Source organism: Cannabis sativa, chromosome 6 (assembly GCF_029168945.1).
Source record: "Cannabis sativa cultivar Pink pepper isolate KNU-18-1 chromosome 6, ASM2916894v1, whole genome shotgun sequence".
Lineage (NCBI taxonomy): Eukaryota > Viridiplantae > Streptophyta > Magnoliopsida > Rosales > Cannabaceae > Cannabis > Cannabis sativa.
In genome coordinates, this window is record NC_083606.1 from 24,560,284 (window position 1) to 24,578,486 (window position 18,203).

General features: G+C 36.2%; 1 non-coding gene across 1 annotated transcript; it reads left to right on the plus strand.

Annotated features, from left to right (window-relative positions):
* The first annotated feature begins 5,121 nt into the window (after positions 1-5,121).
* Positions 5,122-5,228, plus strand: LOC115696170 (small nucleolar RNA R71). Its single transcript, XR_004007761.1, has one exon. It is a non-coding gene; the product is annotated as a small nucleolar RNA R71 (small nucleolar RNA).
* The last annotated feature ends 12,975 nt before the right edge of the window (positions 5,229-18,203 follow it).

Consider the following 18,203-nt stretch of genomic DNA (forward strand, 5'->3'; position numbering starts at 1 on the left):
ATAAGGGTTTAGGATGAATTAGGATGAGAGTTTATGGATAATTTTGAGGAAAATTGGTTTGAATGGGGTTAGATGAAGAAATTAGGTTGAAAAGGGTGGTTTTCGGCTGGAGAAGAGAGGGTTTGAATGTGGGGTTTTGATTTGAAATGTTAGGGATTTGGGATTTAAAAAGCAAAACTGACCACTCTCGCCGCGGCGACCTGTAGCCTCGCCGCGGCGAGTATCCGTGAAAATACGGGACTTTCTGTAAGTCAAATCTCGCCGCGGCGGTATGTCTCCTCGCCGCGGCTAGAAATCGTCAAATTAAGGTACTTTCTGTAAGGACATTTTGGCCGCGGCCAGACATCCCATGGCCGCGGCCACTGACAAAATGAACATCAAGAAAAATAACAGTAAACTAAAAAAAAAAATTCAACTAAATCAAAAGAACACTTGGGTTGCCTCCCAATTAGCGCTAACTTTATCGTCGCTCAGCTAGACGTTGATCGAGATCTTCAAAGTGGCGCCAGAATCATGGCGGACTTGGTTTGATCAAATTGACCTCCCAAGTAGAGCTTTAATCGCTGTCCATTCACTTTGAAAGTATTAGGACTTTCACCTTTTAGTTCCACTGCTCCGTAGGGAAACACTTTGACCACCGTAAATGGCCCTGACCACCTTGATTTTAATTTACCAGGAAACAACTTTAGTCTTGAGTTAAAGAGTAGAACTTGTTGACCAGGTTGAAACTCCTTTCTGACTAGATTTCTGTCATGCCATCTCTTAGTTCTTTCCTTGTAAATCTTGGCGTTTTCATAAGCTTCATTTCGAAATTCTTCCAACTCATCCAACTGTAGTAGTCTTTTCTGCCCAGCAGCTTTTAAATCCATGTTCAAAGTTTTCATTGCCCAATACGCCTTGTGTTCTAGTTCCACCGGTAGATGACAAGCCTTTCCAAACACCAACCGATATGGTGACATCCCGATTGGCGTCTTGAACGCTGTTCTATAAGCCCACAAAGCGTCATCCAACTTTCTTGACCAATCTTTCCTTGATCTCTGCACCGTTTTCTCCAGAATCATCTTTATTTCCCGGTTAGAAATCTCAGCTTGGCCATTACTTTGCGGATGATAAGGTAGAGCTGTTCTATGACGAACACCATATCTCGAAAGGAGTGCTTCGAATTGTTTGTTGCAAAAGTGACTCCCTTCATCGCTTATGATTGCTCGGGGAGTTCCAAACCGAGTGAATATGTTCTTTTGAAGGAACCGAAGGACTGTTTTACCATCATTAGCTGGTGTGGCTGCAGCTTCCACCCATTTTGACACATAATCCACAGCTAATAGGATGTATAGATTGCTAAACGATGAAGGAAAAGGACCCATAAAATCTATCCCCCATACATCAAACAATTCTACTTCCAAGATTCCTGTCAAAGGCATTTCGTTTCTCCTTGAGATGTTTCCTGTACGCTGACAACGATCACATGCCTTCACAAAAGTACTAGCGTCTTTGAAAAGTGTTGGCCAAAAGAATCCACTTTGCAACACCTTGGCAGCTGTTCTAGTTCCACTGAAGTGTCCCCCACATGGTAAAGCATGACAGTGATTAAGAATAGAGTACATCTCCTCTTCAGGCACACACCTTCTTATTATCTGATCTGCACAGTGCTTGTAGAGGATTGGCTCTTCCCAATAATAATGTTTCACCTCAGAAAAGAACTTCTTTAGTTGTTGTCGAGATAGCTCAGGAGGAGTGATATTGGCAGCCAAGAAGTTAACATAATCAGCATACCATGGTACCATCAGACTTTCCCTCACACTAAAGAGTTGTTCATCGGGAAATTGTTCATTTATTTGTACCTCTTTTGTATTCTGACTTTCTTCCAGCTCTAGTCTTGACAAGTGATCTGCTACCAGGTTCTCTGTACCCTTCTTATCTTTTATGTCTAGATCAAATTCTTGCAAAAGAAGAACCCATCGAATTAGTCTTGGTTTGGCATCCTTCTTAGTCATCAAGTACTTGATTGCAGAATGATCTGTATACACTATCACTTTATTACCAATCAAATAGGGTCGAAATTTGTCGCATGCAAACACTATAGCTAGCATCTCTTTTTCTGTAGTAGCGTAATTCAGTTGGGCATCATTCAAGGTTTTGCTTGCATAGTAAATAGTTCTGAATACCTTGTCAACCCGTTGTCCCAAAACTGCTCCAATAGCATAATCACTTGCATCGCACATGATTTCAAAAGGTAATTCCCAGTTTGGTGTAGTCACGATCGGTGCTGAGATTAACTTCTCCTTGAGAATTTGGAATGCTTCAAGACAATCTTTCCCAAATTCAAAAGGTACTCCACTAGCAAGAAGATTGGATAGCGGTTTGGCCACTTTGGAAAAATCTTTGATAAATCTTCTATAAAACCCGGCATGACCCAAAAAGCTTCGAACTCCCTTAACTGAAATTGGAGGAGGCAAGTTCTCAATTGTAGATACTTTGGCTCTGTCAACCTCAATACCTTCTTTTGAGATTTTATGTCCCAGCACTATTCCTTCTGTAACCATGAAATGGCACTTTTCCCAGTTCAGCACCAAATTAGAGTCTTCACATCTTGCTAAAACCAACTCCAAGTTACTCAGACATTGGTCAAACGATGAGCCAAACACTGAAAAATCATCCATGAACACCTCGATGAACTTTTCTATTAAATCTGAAAATATAGCCATCATACACCTCTGAAATGTTGCTGGAGCATTACATAGCCCAAATGGCATTCGTCGAAAAGCAAAAGTACCATATGGACATGTGAATGTTGTTTTCTCTTGATCCTCCGGTGCTATAGCTATTTGGTGATACCCTGAGTATCCATCAAGGAAACAATAGTACTCTTGTCCTGCCAACTTGTCTAACATCTGATCAATGAATGGGAGTGGAAAGTGATCTTTTCTTGTGGCCTTGTTGAGTTTTCGGTAGTCAATGCAAATTCTCCATCCTGTGACAGTTCTAGTTGGGATGAGTTCATTCTTCTCATTCTTCACCACCGTCATCCCTCCTTTCTTTGGAACAACTTGGACTGGGCTCACCCATTTACTGTCTGAAATAGGATACGCTACCCCTGCATCTAACCATTTCAAGACTTCTTTTCTGACAACCTCCTTCATTGGTGGATTTAATCTACGTTGTGCATCAATGGTTGGTTTCACTCCTTCCTCCATTAAGATTCTATGCATTACAGTCGAAGGGCTGATCCCTTTAATATCTGCTAAAGTCCATCCAATGGCTTTTGAATGCTTCCTTAGAACCCGTAATAGCTTATCTGTCTCTACAGAAGATAGGGAAGAAGCCACAATAACAGGAAGTGTCTTATTTTCTCCCAAATATTCATACCTGAGATGCTCTGGTAGGACTTTTAACTCTAGTTGAGGAGGCTTTTCAGTAGATGGGGTAGGCTTTGTTGGTATGACTCCTAACTCTTCATAATATTTTCTATTCAGCGGTCCATAAGAATCGAGCCACATAGCATATTCATAAGCTTCCTTACCATCTTGTTCCACCACCTCTTCTTGTACCAAAGTCAGATTAAGAGGATCTTCAGCATGTGTCTTTGTCTCCACCAACTGGTCCACCACATCAATTGCAAAACAGTTGTCACTAGCTGTAGGATAGGTCATTGCTTTGAGTACATTAAATACAACTTCATCTCCTTGTACCCTTAGCTTTAACTCTCCTTTCTGAACATCAATTAGTGCTTTCCCTGTTGCCAAGAAAGGTCTCCCCAGGATGATAGGAACATTACTGTCTTCTTCCATATCCGTAACAATGAAATCGGTGGGAAGATGAACTTGTCCACCTTTACTAACACATCCTCAATGACTCCTCTAGGGTGAGCTAGCGATCGATCTGCCAATTGAAGAGTTACAGTAGTTGGCTTTGCTTCACCTAGCTGCAATCTTTTGAACACTGACAAGGGCATTAAGTTAATACTGGCTCCCAAATCACATAGTGCATTTATCCCTTCAATTTTACCAATAGTACAAGGAATAGTGAAGCTCCCTGGATCTCTGAGTTTTGGAGGGAGTTTCTTCGTAGAATAGCGCTACACTCTTCGCTAGAGCCACTGTCTCATAGTCTTCCATCTTCCTCTTCTTTGACAAAATTTCCTTCATAAACTTCACATAACTTTGCATCTGCTCTAGAGCTTCAGCAAAAGGAATGTTAATGTGAAGTCTTTTGAAGACTTCTAGAAACTTGGTGAACTGCTTGTCTAAGCTTGACTTTCTCAGCCTCTGAGGATAGGGTACCTTTACATGATGATCAATACTAATCGGTGGAGACTGTTGTGGTGGTGCTGGGCTATCAGTAGCCTTCTCTGCTGTCGGTGTTGGTGTCGGCACTGGTTGAGCATTTATTTCTACATCTACCTCAACTGGTTGTGGTAACTCAGGCCCATCATACTTCTTACCGCTCCTCAGGGTAATTGCCTTGCAGTTTTCTTTAGGATTAACTTTAGTGGTGCTAGGCAAATTTCCTTGAGGGCGGGTTGCTACCTGAGTTGCTAGCTGGCCCATCTGAGTCTGCAGGTCTTTAATTGAAGATCTAGTTTCAGTCATGAATTGGAGCAGTAAATGCATTACGCAAACTAGAACTTCCACCGCAGGCTTATTCTTTGATTAAACTGTTGGTTCGATTTCTTTGTTGATAGAACCCACTATTTCTTCGGTTGTTATTCGGTTGAACCCATAATTGTTGTTGTTGTTGTTCTGTGAAAAATTCCCAATGGCCTTAGCTTCATCCATTGGCAAATCATCCACATCTGCTTGGCACTCCGAAAAGTGATGACTTCCTCCACATAACTCACAAACAATTTGGGCTTGCTTAGCTTGCCCTGCAATGATTTTAGTCAATGCCTCAACCTGAGCTGTTAACTTTGTGATGGCATCGACTTCTAACACACCAGCTACCTTCTTGGATTGACTCCTTTCAGTTGGCCATTGCTGGTTGTTTAGAGCCATCTCCTCCAATAGATCATATGCCTCATTAGCACTCTTTCTCATAAAAGCTCCGCCCGCTGCTGCATCTATTAGAGTTCTAGTATTACCAACCAACCCGTTGTAGAAGTTGTGAACCAGCATCCACTTCTCTATACCATGATGGGGACACCTCCTGATCAGATCTTTAAACCTCTCCCAAGCCTCATGGAGAGATTCATTATCTTGTTGGCAGAAATTATTGATTTCTCCTCTTAGCTTTGCAGACTTAGCTGGAGGAAAGAACTTTGACAAGAATTTTGTTGCCAGATCATTCCATGTAGCAATAGAATTAGGTGGCAAAGAATTCAACCAACTCTTGGCTCGTTCTCTGAGCGAGAATGGAAACAACCTCAATCTAATGGCATCGTCGCTAACTCCATTAACTTTAAAAGTTTCACAAAGTTCCATGAAGTTAGAGAGATGCAAATTAGGATCTTCAGAAGGGAGACCACCAAACTGAACTGAAGACTGCACCATTTGAAGGATGGCAGGTTTGATCTCGAAGTTGTTTGCATCCACTGCCGGTGGCCTAATACATGACTGCACTCCCGTCAGAGTAGGGAGAATGTAATCTCTCAAGCTACGGCCATTAGCTTGATCTTCCACAGCGCCTCCATTATTACCATTATTACGCCCATTGTTCCCAACATTATTGTTCACATTGGCAGCCATGATTTACGATGTTTCGGCGATTCTTTGAAACTCTTTCTTGCCTCTTGTTCTTTCGATTCTTCCTGCAAGTTTTCTCAATTTCAGGATCAACTGGTAATATGACTGATTGTCCTTGACGGCGCATGCACTTAGGATTCCTGAAATAAATCAAGAAAATATTGCAAGAAAAAGGTTAGAAAAATCAGCAAGAGAAAATATACCAAAGTAGAAGTTAGTATAATTTTATGTAATATTAATCTTTAACAATTCCCCGGCAACGGCGCCAAAAACTTGTTGCTATAATTTATAAACACTACGCAAGTATACGCAATCAAGTAGTAAATCTCACACAGGTGAGGTCGATCCCACAGGGAATTGGATTAAGTACCACTAAATTATACTTATGATTCTATTCAGTAAATCAAAAGCAATTATGATTTAAAAACAGTAAAATATGAAAGAAATTCAGAAAACTTAATAACACAATTTAAAGTTGAGCAAGATGAGACAATAGGGAGGAGAATCCTGTTGTTGTTTACCCAAATCGCTAATGATTAATTACTATCCTATTCTTGAGGTGAATGACAGATTATGAAACAACCTAGCTCCTTTCAGATCTTCTAGATTCTAAATCACATGTTATCTAATTAATTCCTTAATTAAACTAACATGAAATCAGCATTAAGCAATAATCTACTCGTCACATAAGTCATGTAAATACTTTCGTTTCACATAGAACATCGATTATCTTAATTTTAGCATTCTCAATTCTCACTTTTCAGATTTTGAATTGAGATCATAGAACATGCACAAGGTGATCAATCTTAAACATGAAATTAAGAACAAATTAAGATAATTTCACACACAAGAATTGAGGAATGGTAATTAAACATTAACTAGGCAAAACATTAAACAACAATCATCATCCTCCCTAAATGGGAAATTTAGTTCAGAAACAAATCCATAACCATTCCTATAGCAATATTCAACATAAATAAATTAAAGAGGAATAAAGAAAAGAACTGTTGGTGGATGAATTCTGGATCTTCACTTGAATCTCTATGCTCTTCCTGCCGCTCTCAGCTGTGTTTTAGGGTTCCAAATCGCTCTCCCTGACTTCCAATCGCAGTTTTCTATTTATAATTGAAATTTAGGGTTCGATGGACGAAAATGCCCCTGGTCCGTACGGGATCTCGCCGCGGCGAGAATATTGAAATTTTGGGTGCTTTCTGTATCTCGTAACTCGCCGCGGCGAGCCTCTTCATCGCCGCGGCGACTGATGCCTTTCTAATTCTCGAGATCTAGCCGCGGCCAAGTTGTGTTCAGCCACGGCCAGATATGCACAAAAACTCAAAAATTGAGTTTTCTTCGGCTCAGCACGCCTTTTAACGAATTTCTGCACCCGAGACCTCTTTTATTCCAAAGAACCTGAAAACATAGAAAACAAGCGTAATTCCGTCCCAATACAGCTAAGAATGCACATAAATTGGATCCAAAACATAGGCTAAAAATAGCCTAACAGTAAGTAATTAACGAGGTATACCACAAGCCATAGGTTTAGATAAACTCAAACCTTTAATACTAGGAACAGGAAGTTCTGTTAAGTCCATTGAATAGACTTACTAACGAAATTTCCTTTCTTGTCCTTGTAATAGAAAAGTTTTGGTTACTTCATTCAATGATATACTATGTAAGAAGATTCGAAATGAATAAGCTAAGAGGAAAAATAAAGGATAATTTCGATTAAAATAAGAATCCATCGATGTCCTGGTAGGCAAGAGTCAAAGTTATTCTTATTTTACACGAAATTTACAACTACAAATAATAACAGAAAACAACATGGTTCAATATAAATTCATACACTGTTAAGAAATTATCATACAAGTAACAAAGACATGTGAAAATACAAAACAAGCACATCTTAAATAATTTCCAAGGTTTCCAACAAACTGATACAGTGTCCCGGTAGGCAAGAGTCAAAGTATCATTCATTGAATAGATTTGTGAGCTCATCTAAAATGGACACCATTCTAACAACCTTTTATTCGATCAAAATAAGAATCCAACGTTGTCCCGGTAGGCGATAGTCAAGGTTAATCTTATTTTATGAGCTTCTACCATTATTTCATACTTCATAAATTTATTTCTAAGTAGTCACCGTAGGGGAGAGTCTAATAGAGACGAAACCTTACAAAATACTTACCATAAGAGATCGTTACGGTGTTAAATGCTTCAACGAATAACCATCCATTAGGGAAACGAAGTCTAGCGTCTCGAGGTTATATTGAAAACAAATTAACCATGTAGAACCAACAACGGGGATCGAATATCCTTATAACTAAAGCTCATTATTTTAAAGACTTGTATTTTCACTTGATACTTATTTTAGTCTATTTATTTTAACATATATTTATTTAATTAAAATTACTAATTTAGATAAATCTAAATTTAAATTTTAATTTAATATTTGTAAAATTATACTTTAGGAAGATCTGAAAAATAAAAAATAATTTATTTTCCATCCTTAGTACTAATTTTCCAATAACTATTATGAAAATTACTTAATATAAGTTGGTCCAAAATTAATTAAAAAAAATAATTTTCAACTCAAATTTAATTTTCTATAAATATACAATTGAATTCGAAATCCAATGTATACGGATAATACATTTTTGAAATTCATATAAAATAAAATAAAACAAAACTGGAAAAATTATTGTAATTTATGTTGGTCTAAAATTAAATAAATTAATTTTCAACATTAATATAATTTTCCTCTTTAATTAAATCTTTTAAGAAAAATATCAAATATTTAAGTGTCTAGAACATAATCAACTTAAATATTTATTTTCTTATTTAATTAAAAATATCTCGCAAAATACCACAAAGTTTACCTAGAAAAATAATCTATCTGGATAATTCATAAATTAATTACTTATTTTCTAATTAAAATAATATATTTTTGTCAATTTATTTTAATTAAATCATTCATAAAAATTACTTGATTTAAGTTGATCTAAAATTAATAAAAAAATTAATTTTTAACTTTAATCTAATTTTCAAAATTGTAAAATTTCAAAATATCTCCATATAAAATAAATAAATGAAATTTGAAATTAGTGGGAAAATGATTATTAAAATAAAATAAAATATACTCTGAATATTATTATAATTTAAGTTTATCTGAAATTGAAAAATTTCAAACTGAAATATAATTTTCCATTTAATTAAATTCATTAAAATAAAAATAATTAAGTATCTTGAATAAAATCAACTTAATTATTAATTCTAATTTTATATTTAAGAAAATATTTTAATTTATGTTGGTCCAAAATTAATTAAAAAATTAATTGTCAATTTATATATATTTTCTATTTAATTAAATTTCTTGAAATAGAAATAAATAATTAAGTATCTTCCAAAAAATTAACTTAATTATTAATTCTATTTTTATGTTCTAAGAAAAATATTCTAATTTAAGTTGGTCCAAAATTAATTAAATAATTAATTTTCAACTTCAAATATATTTTTCTACTTAATCAAATATTAGAAAATATAAATTAGTTACTAGAAATTTCTTTCTAGAATATTTCATTAAACTAAGTGTATTTATCTAAACTAATTTTAAAATAATCCAATGAAAATATAATTTCATTTATTTCAAAATTGATTATGTTGTTAATTCAATTTTAATTAGGTTACACTAGTTTAATTAGCCTAATACAATTATTTAAATAAGGCAAATGGGCCTTCAGAATTGGGGTAGATCATGTGAGGGAGAGCTAGGTGAAGTATGTCGTACCCAGTACTAATGGCCCCCTAACTCTCACACAAGGCCCAAAGGAGAGGAATTTAAGCTTTCATTAAACAATTATTATTCATTGAATAAGCCCAATATTAATTGGGCCTAAATAAAACTGTCAATGGTGATATTTTATTTTACCAACCTAGTCCATTGAAATATCTAGAAATAAATGGGCTCCCTATATGCATCTAAGCCCAAAAGCAAACATATAGGCTCACACATGTAAAATTGATTTGGATGGACCCTATCATGTTTCTAGGTTTACACAGATGAAATAAATTACAAAATTTACTTGTTACAAATTATTTATAAGATCTACTGACAATTGGATTATGATTAAAATCAGATCATTGGATCTGTCAACAAGCTAATCATAGCAATTTAAATCAAATAAATAATAGGTTTGTTAAAAAAAGTTTTGAATAAACAATTTAAACACTTAAAAAACAATGTCCATGTAACAAATGTGAAATACGATATTAATATAATTAAATTATTATTTTAAACTAACCAACTAAATTTTGAAAATTTAGGGTTGTTAAAACAACCTTAAATATCTTTTCAAAATTTAAAATTCAAAACTGAAAACAAATTTAAAATATCTAGGTTTATTTGAATTATTTTTATCAAATTAAATTAAATATCGAATAAGATAAATGATTTAAAGATTAAAATTAAAATAACAAAATAAACCAATTTTAAAATAGATGTGGTTAGACAATTATTGTTTTAAGAATAAAATAATAAATAAATAATAATGATCCTAATTATATCTCAAAATATCTCAAATTAAGCATTATTAAAATTTCTACAAAAATAACTAGGTTATTTAAATATTTAAAATACTATTTATAAATTTTAATAAGTAAAATGATATATAAAATAGCATAAATATCATTTTTCTAACTTATAATTTATAAACAATTAAATATTTAACAAAATAACAAATATTTGAATTTGAAAATATTATGGTTAGAATATCTATAAAAATATCTAGGTTAATTTCAAATTTATTAATTATTTAGTTTATCATATAAGATAATTTTAATATAATATTTCAAATTAAAAAAATAAGGCTATCATTTAATTTAAAACATGTCCAATATTAAAATATCTAATCTTATACTTAAATAATATATAAATATTAAAGAAATTAACAAATTTTTAAAATCTAAACATAATTTAAAAATAAAATAATAAATTTTTAAATTGAAACATCAAAATATCAAAAATTAATAATAATCTATTAAAAAAATGAATATTATTAATTTAAAATTGATATTTAAGTTTAAATATATTAAAAAATAATATTTTATTTTGATTTTTGGTTTTGAAAATTGGAAAAATCGAAATTGGGAAAAAATCTCATTAAAATTGGTTGTTGGGGTGTTGCTGCCCAGGAGGGTTGCACGTGCAGCCCAGCAAGGCTACAATTAGCCCCATACGCGCGCGGAGCAAGGGAAAATGCAGCCTCCCAGCTGAGAAAACTCGACCATTTGCAGCATATGCGCGCGCGGAGCCTGTGTGTAGACCGGTGGGCAGCATGCATTCAGACAGGATGTGTCCAAAGCACGCGCGCGCAAGGGTGTGTCCGAGTGCCTGGTGCGATTGAGCCCCATCTCGACACCCATGGCATCTCAAACTGCCAAAATTCATATCTTTCTCAATTTTTATCGGAATCGAGTTTCGTAAAAACAAAAATTACTTAATTTTTTACAAGGAATCCAAATAAAATATATTTAGAAAGAAAATAAAATTATTTTTCTGGAAAATTTCGTAATACACATTCAATCATCAAATAATCACATAAACCAACATGAACATATCCCAATCAACATACAAACCATATTCATCGTTTTTAATCCATATTTCATGAAAGTAAATCATTATCATGGCTCTGAGGCCAGTTGTTGGGAATATTTTACCAGGATCTAGATTTACTAACGATTGTGTTTCATTAACATCCTAATATGAATTCTCTAAAACAATGAAATAAACACATAAGGGTTTAAGAAAACCTTACATTGGGTGCAGCAGAATATAATGACTCCTTTCGTTCAAGATCTCTAGCCCTTGATTCCTTTCTGTAGCAAAGCATTATCAAGATCTGAACTTTGATCTCTTTCTCCCCTTTGGGTTTGGTTACCACCGTCTTACTCACTATGATTGACTACTAGACTTGCTATGTGTGGGCAGGGCACTCACTCACTATAGGCTGAAGTAAGAAGAACAATAAAGGAGGTGAAATCTCTATAGAAGGAACTCTCTCATCTAGGTTTGGTTGAATAGTCACGTTGACATTAGTTGGATGAGTGAGAGTATCATGTTCCTTTTTTAGTGTTTCAACTAGGGCTTAGGGTTGAATTATATGGATTAAAAAAATATATATTGGGAAAAAATAACTTGGTGGTCGTACACTTAAGTGAGCCTCTTTCTAGTTAGATTTTTGCCACTTTTTTACAACTACTTATTCTTCTTTTCAATAATACCATATTTTCCAATTCAACCCTATAACTGCCAGAACTATTAATTTAATAATTATAATTAATTACTAAATAAAATTGTCATTTATGTAATTTATTAATTAGACCATACAAAGTCTCTTAATTAACAAATTGACCCCAAAACCTCTTTTCTTCACATTTAAGCCCTTGCTTAGTGAAAATTCTTAAATAAGACATAGTCTAATTTTAGAATTATAATTGATTAAATAAAATCAATTAACTGAGTCTGCAAGACTGCAAGGAGTATTATCTCAACTAGTGAGGGGACCATGGGCGTATATAACCAAGCTTCCACTAAGTAGATCTATAATTTACCAAGTAAATTCCCTAACTTATTAATTCCTCATTGAACCACTATAGAACATCGAATTGAATACACTCTCAGTTATATAGAACGCTCTATATGTACCACGAAATAGATACGTTATGATTATCCATTGTTATAATCCTAATAGTCAAGGATCCTCTATAGATGATCTACACTGAATAGGGATAAATTTAGCGTTCTACCCTTCAATGTATTTTATCCCTAAAACACTTAGCTACCTATAAATGATACTTCAGTAAACTAATGTAATTACTGAAATGATGCCTCAATCATTTATCTCTATTCACCCAAGCTCGAAGGAAATCATCGTTTCACTTCTATGTCTAGATAGAAGCTATAGATTTCATATCTATGATTAGCGCTCCCACTCAATTGTACTATCATGTTCACAAAATGTACGTATCACCCAGACCAAAAAGTAGGCTTAACTAACAAATCAAAGAACACAAATAACACTATTGAGATCGAACCTAACCATGTCAAGATTAAGATCCATAGCCCTAAGATCAATCATTGATATTAACTTAGAAAGATATAACGGTAAGTTTAGGATATCTTATCTAAGATCAATATCGGTCACTTCCAATGTATACTCCATACATCTGATATTGGTAAACTTTGCCAATGCCCTGGAAAGGACAAAACACTTATTGAAGGTGTAAGTATACCTATCGCTTATTATCATGCCAGTCTAAATCCAGTGAACTGACAAATCAGGGAATAAAACTTTTGAACATATAATCATGATTATTTTCCACTGTGTTGACGACACTATAATGATGAACAAATACATATGTTATGGATTTAATAGAATTTATACATTAAATATAATCATGAAATAAATCATGTGAACCATGCAACATAAAATGTGATTTCTGATCTTTATTAATTAGTAAGTCTGATTATATTGAAATGGATTTTATTTAGGTCACAAAATCCAACACATTATAGTCTGGGAAGTATTCATCATTGGATCTGTTTAACCGAGAGGGATGACATTCGGGGGTTGTTGCCCGACAATTTGGTAAGCTTTTCGTATTAGTGCAGTAGCTTTCCGACTACGATTGTCAATCTCTGCATGATGAGCCCTTAACGCATCCATCTCTTCGTCCCTCCATTTAGCAAACATGTGTCTTTGTTCCTCGAACGTAAGATTTACCACAGCGCGGAGTTCCTCTTGATCAAGATTTACTGCAGCGCGGAGGTTTTGGATCTCAGTATCATCTTGAATAGTCATCCGAACATTGGTGGCAGACGAAACGACTGTGTTATGAATGCCCTGGTTGAGTGGTGAACAGGTATTCCAAGTGTCTTGCACACTAGGTGCGATTTCATCCACAGGAGTCATCGCACCATGACCCACGTTCGACGGCTGTTCGGGATTAACAGCAGGCAGAACCCTTGTGTTTCCTAGGTTCTGCAATGCAAGATCCACCGCCAGTGGATTTGCCAGATCAACCATACCCCTACGAGTCTGTACCACCATCGTACTTGTCGTTAGTTTATGAATGAAGAACGATTCTTGATTCTACTCTCAATGAAAGCACCAAAATATTGACCTCGCTTTTAGCCAACGACAGTGGGTCTAATTTAGTAAGCGACAAGTAGTTTATAACGATTGAAAGATAATAAAGCTATATAAAGACACAAGAATTTTATAGAGGTTCAGCCCCGAGCAGTTCGGTAATAGCCTGACCCTCGTTATTTGTATTAACTCAAGAACAAGGAGAAAGATTCCTTTTCTTATAGCTTTTACAACAATATCTCTTAATATGAATTCTTAGATAATATCTCTTAAGTTAAATCTTTCGACCCTTTGCCTAGTGAACATACATAACTTTTTATAGGGCTATGAGCTTGGAGAGGAAGTATTTCCCTTCTCGTTACAATGGATATAAGCAGAAAGATTGCATAATAAATATAGAATACACTGATCGTGGGATTTGGGCAGCTTGCCATATCTCTGCAATCTGATTCCCAAGTTATAGGGATTTCTCTGATGACTTACAATGCAAAAGATGAATTCGCGAAGTGTTGGTCGCACTGGGCGGATTGCTGATTGGTTTGCTTCAAGCATGCATATGAGGCATCCTGTTCGGACTATTCTGCGAGCAGATACTCGGAGTCGAGTCCACGTGTCACCATCATGTGTTGCCACGCCAGAGTGAAAAAATTGGGATAACACTTGGGAATCTTGTAATCCCAAGCGTATTCTTTGTCAGCGAGAAGGCCCACCAATCGCAAGTTTACTTCGTTCAAAAGCAATTTTTATGATCGAAGACCGTAAGGGAGAGTCATCAAGCGCCTGTGCCTACTAACCATCTTGCGGGTAGCTGTAGGTCTCGTCAGAAGAGTTGTCAAAACAAACAAAACATTAGTCAAGTACTTGAAAAAGGAAGACTATTGTGAATAAGAAAGAAGAAAACAATCACTTACAGAGTTTGCGAAACATGGTTGTGCCAATGGGGGAGAGACCAGACGACCAGAAGAAGTCATCCTTGAAGGAAATCTTATTTGGAAAGTCAACGATAATTTTTGGCTCACTAGCATGAGTACCAAGATAGAAAAAGCCCCCGCAATGTTCTTCCTCGATGGAACGACTCTAACTGAGTAAAGATATTCAATTTCTACGGGCGCGAGCCAACCCCAATTCATAATTTTGTACAAGACTTTCAAACTAGCGAGAATCCTGTAAGAGATGGGATTTAGCTGGAATGGGGCAACCCCAATGTGATTTATATAATCCTTGAAGTAGTCCCGAAGAGGGAGGGAGGCCCCTGCACAAATATGCTCAAGGCTCCGAACGCCCATACTAGTTGAACCACTAGTACTAGTCTCACCACTAGTTCTTGGGTTACTACTGGCAAAGCGTGCAGGGGGTAGCAACTGAATTCACCCTCTCATATTGACCTAACCTTGCATGATTGCCCAAGTGCAATTCCACAGGTCTTCAGCATGTCGCCTGTATAGCCAAAGATAGATCGCACCTTCGATTCTATTAAGTCATCCAGGAAGGTGACGCTGGGATCCTACGGAGTTTTAGACGTACGTGGTTTGGGAGGCATAATCTCAAAATCCAAGTCACCTGGTTCAAAAGCAATTGTGAGGTTGGGTAAAAATTAAGGCTTTGCCACATGAATAAAGAACACATTGGGTGGTTCTAGCCAGGCTGCTTCTCGCAAGAACCGGCGTCTACCTTCGGATATTTCTTACAAGAAGCGCCTGTGGCGACATGACATATCTTCCTGTTGGGTTCTCACTGTGTGTTCCCTAACCCTAGCATCGTTTAGCTCTGATCTGAAGGTGGGTTTTGAGAGATGGTGTTTATATGGGATGGCCAATTCTATAGGAAAGTCAAACTCTAAAGCTTCTGGATGATAAACTCTTGAACAAGAGCGGGACATTGCTACCAGCACAAAGTAGTCCCAATCCCTGGAGAGAATTTTATCAAACTAGAAGGTAATCAGTTGGAGATCTTAAAACAATCTACATATTGCCTGAACCCTAGTATGAACAGGTTTAACCCTCAAAAACTACCAAAACCAGATGAGATGATAACGATAAAAATGAATCAAGTATCTAATCCACACTATGTAATAACCATGAGAAAGAAGAAATTAACTTACCGTTTGAAGTTAGGGCTTGGGGCAATGCCTTGGAAATCCGTCTACAAACCTTCGAATGAAGCAAGGATCACCTTGATAAAATGAAGTCAGAGGAAACTCGCAGGAAAAAGGTCAACGACACGGATGGCATGCAAGTCTTTAGACGGGTTTAATGGTGATCTTTAACGAAGAAGTTTAACAATTTTTCTCAAACTTTCTGAAATGGTGCAAGGGTGGTTCCTTTTCCTTATTTTATACCCATGATAATGATTTCAAAATAGAATTTATCCAATCGACGTGATTCGAAGCGGACGTGAAAAAGATGGTCATTTAATTCTGATGTACCTCGAAATCGCACAACCGCAAAAATTAGAGGGAATGCGTCTTTTCAAAAATAGAGGAGCATGACGAAAATACCCTTTGTAATCACTAAAAATCTCTTTTTAATTAAAAAGAAATTTTTAAGGGTCAACCGTTATACCCGAAGTTCGGCAAGCACATCAGAAGAGAACACGTGTCGAGCTGGGAAAGACTCAAACATGCAAATGACAAGTATGCCTAGCATGGAACAAATCTTTGGAAATATAATTCGTAGAGTATGTTTATAAGTCAGTTGGCTGATAAGTCTTCTGCGAGAGAGAAACATACGAACTGCTAGCTTGTGTATTGACGAGAAACCATGTGGGTGCAGACGTTCATGACGAGACCTCAACCTCGCTGCGTGAAATAGAAAGCGCCAACACTAAAAATACTTAGCGTATATTAAACAATATATAAACTAAGTGTAAATAGTTTGACGAGCCAAGATAGCAAACAACGAGGTGTTTTTCTTGCAGGAAGATCCTCTCAACGCTAGAGAAGTATAGTTATAAGAATTATGATAATATTAGTCTCGAGAAGCTAAAATGACAAGAAGTTGCTCGCTATCAAAGTGACCTTGGCTCCCTCCGAAGCAAAGGAATCCCTATGAGATACGGCTTACCGTATATATTTCATTATGCATTCATCTCTGTTGTCGAGTGAATTTCGCAACACCAAAATATATTATTTAATTAATATCAAGAGAATTTTCAGAGAAACGACAAGTGCGAGTATTCGACCTAGAATGGCGAGTACTCGACTGGGAATGCGAGAACAATCAACAAAGCTGGGAAATATCAATAAGACAAAGAATTATAGTGGTTCAGTCAGATTGTGATCTGCTTAGTCCACTGTAGCCAAGGACTCGTAGGTGCCATTTCATGGTGGATCACCCCTTTATATACAAAGTAGGTGTCCAATCGGTTACATAAGGATCACATTCATTGTTAATCATTTATTTACATATTGAATTGCAATAATTAAACCCAAACAACATTAACATTAATAAATGAGTGACAGTTACTAAGTCCATCAACGTATGCATCTTTCGCATCTGCGAGTTGACTGTTCATGTTCTGTTTGTTGAGCTCGCAAGGTTATCATTACGTTTGGACTATCCGAGTCCTTAAGCAATCGCCTCTTGTAGACCTCGCATATCGAGCTGATAGAACCTAGACATGCGAGTCTATAGCGGTTTATCAAGGCTATTGGGTCGTTGGGACCAAATCGCACCATAGAGAGTTGATCTCTATGCTTTCGCAGAAGTATAGAGAGGATACTCGCATATGTCCCGACACATGCGAGTTGGATCCATTCTCTCCTCCTGCATAACGCGAATTACGCGATCCGACTTTGGTCGTACTCGCAAGATCTCGCTCGCTCTATCCTAGCGAGGATCAAACTTCGAGGAGCCTCTCATGGACATTTCAGCTTCCCTTGGAAACCTGAATATACATGTCCTTTAAATAGGAGTCTTGTCTCGAGATTCTAGGTGAGAGAAATCTCACTATAACACATGCCCCTAGTTTCACGACGTGACAGGCGCGGTCACTGAGGGAAACTATTACTCGAGAGACAGGTGAAAGGTTGTCACGAGGAGGTGACCTTTTGGTTGTCCCGTCAAGGGTTTCGAAAAATGACGACTGTAATTATTACTTTTTATTGCATTTATGGTGCCACGTCACAAAACTCCTCGGTTTTTATGTAGGCGTGGCCATCGTTGGCTGTTAGATTGGGCGGCCTTAGGCATTCTGGTTGCCACGTATTGTAATCCCAATTAATAAGGGATATGGGTATTTAAACCCTTTGATACGAATCAAAACTTCCATTTTTCCCTCTTGTTCTTAACTTCCTCCTTCCCTCCATTACAGAGACTTCAAAACCCACTTCCTGATTTCTACCACTGTTTCTACAATATTCTCAATCTCAGAAGTGATCGAG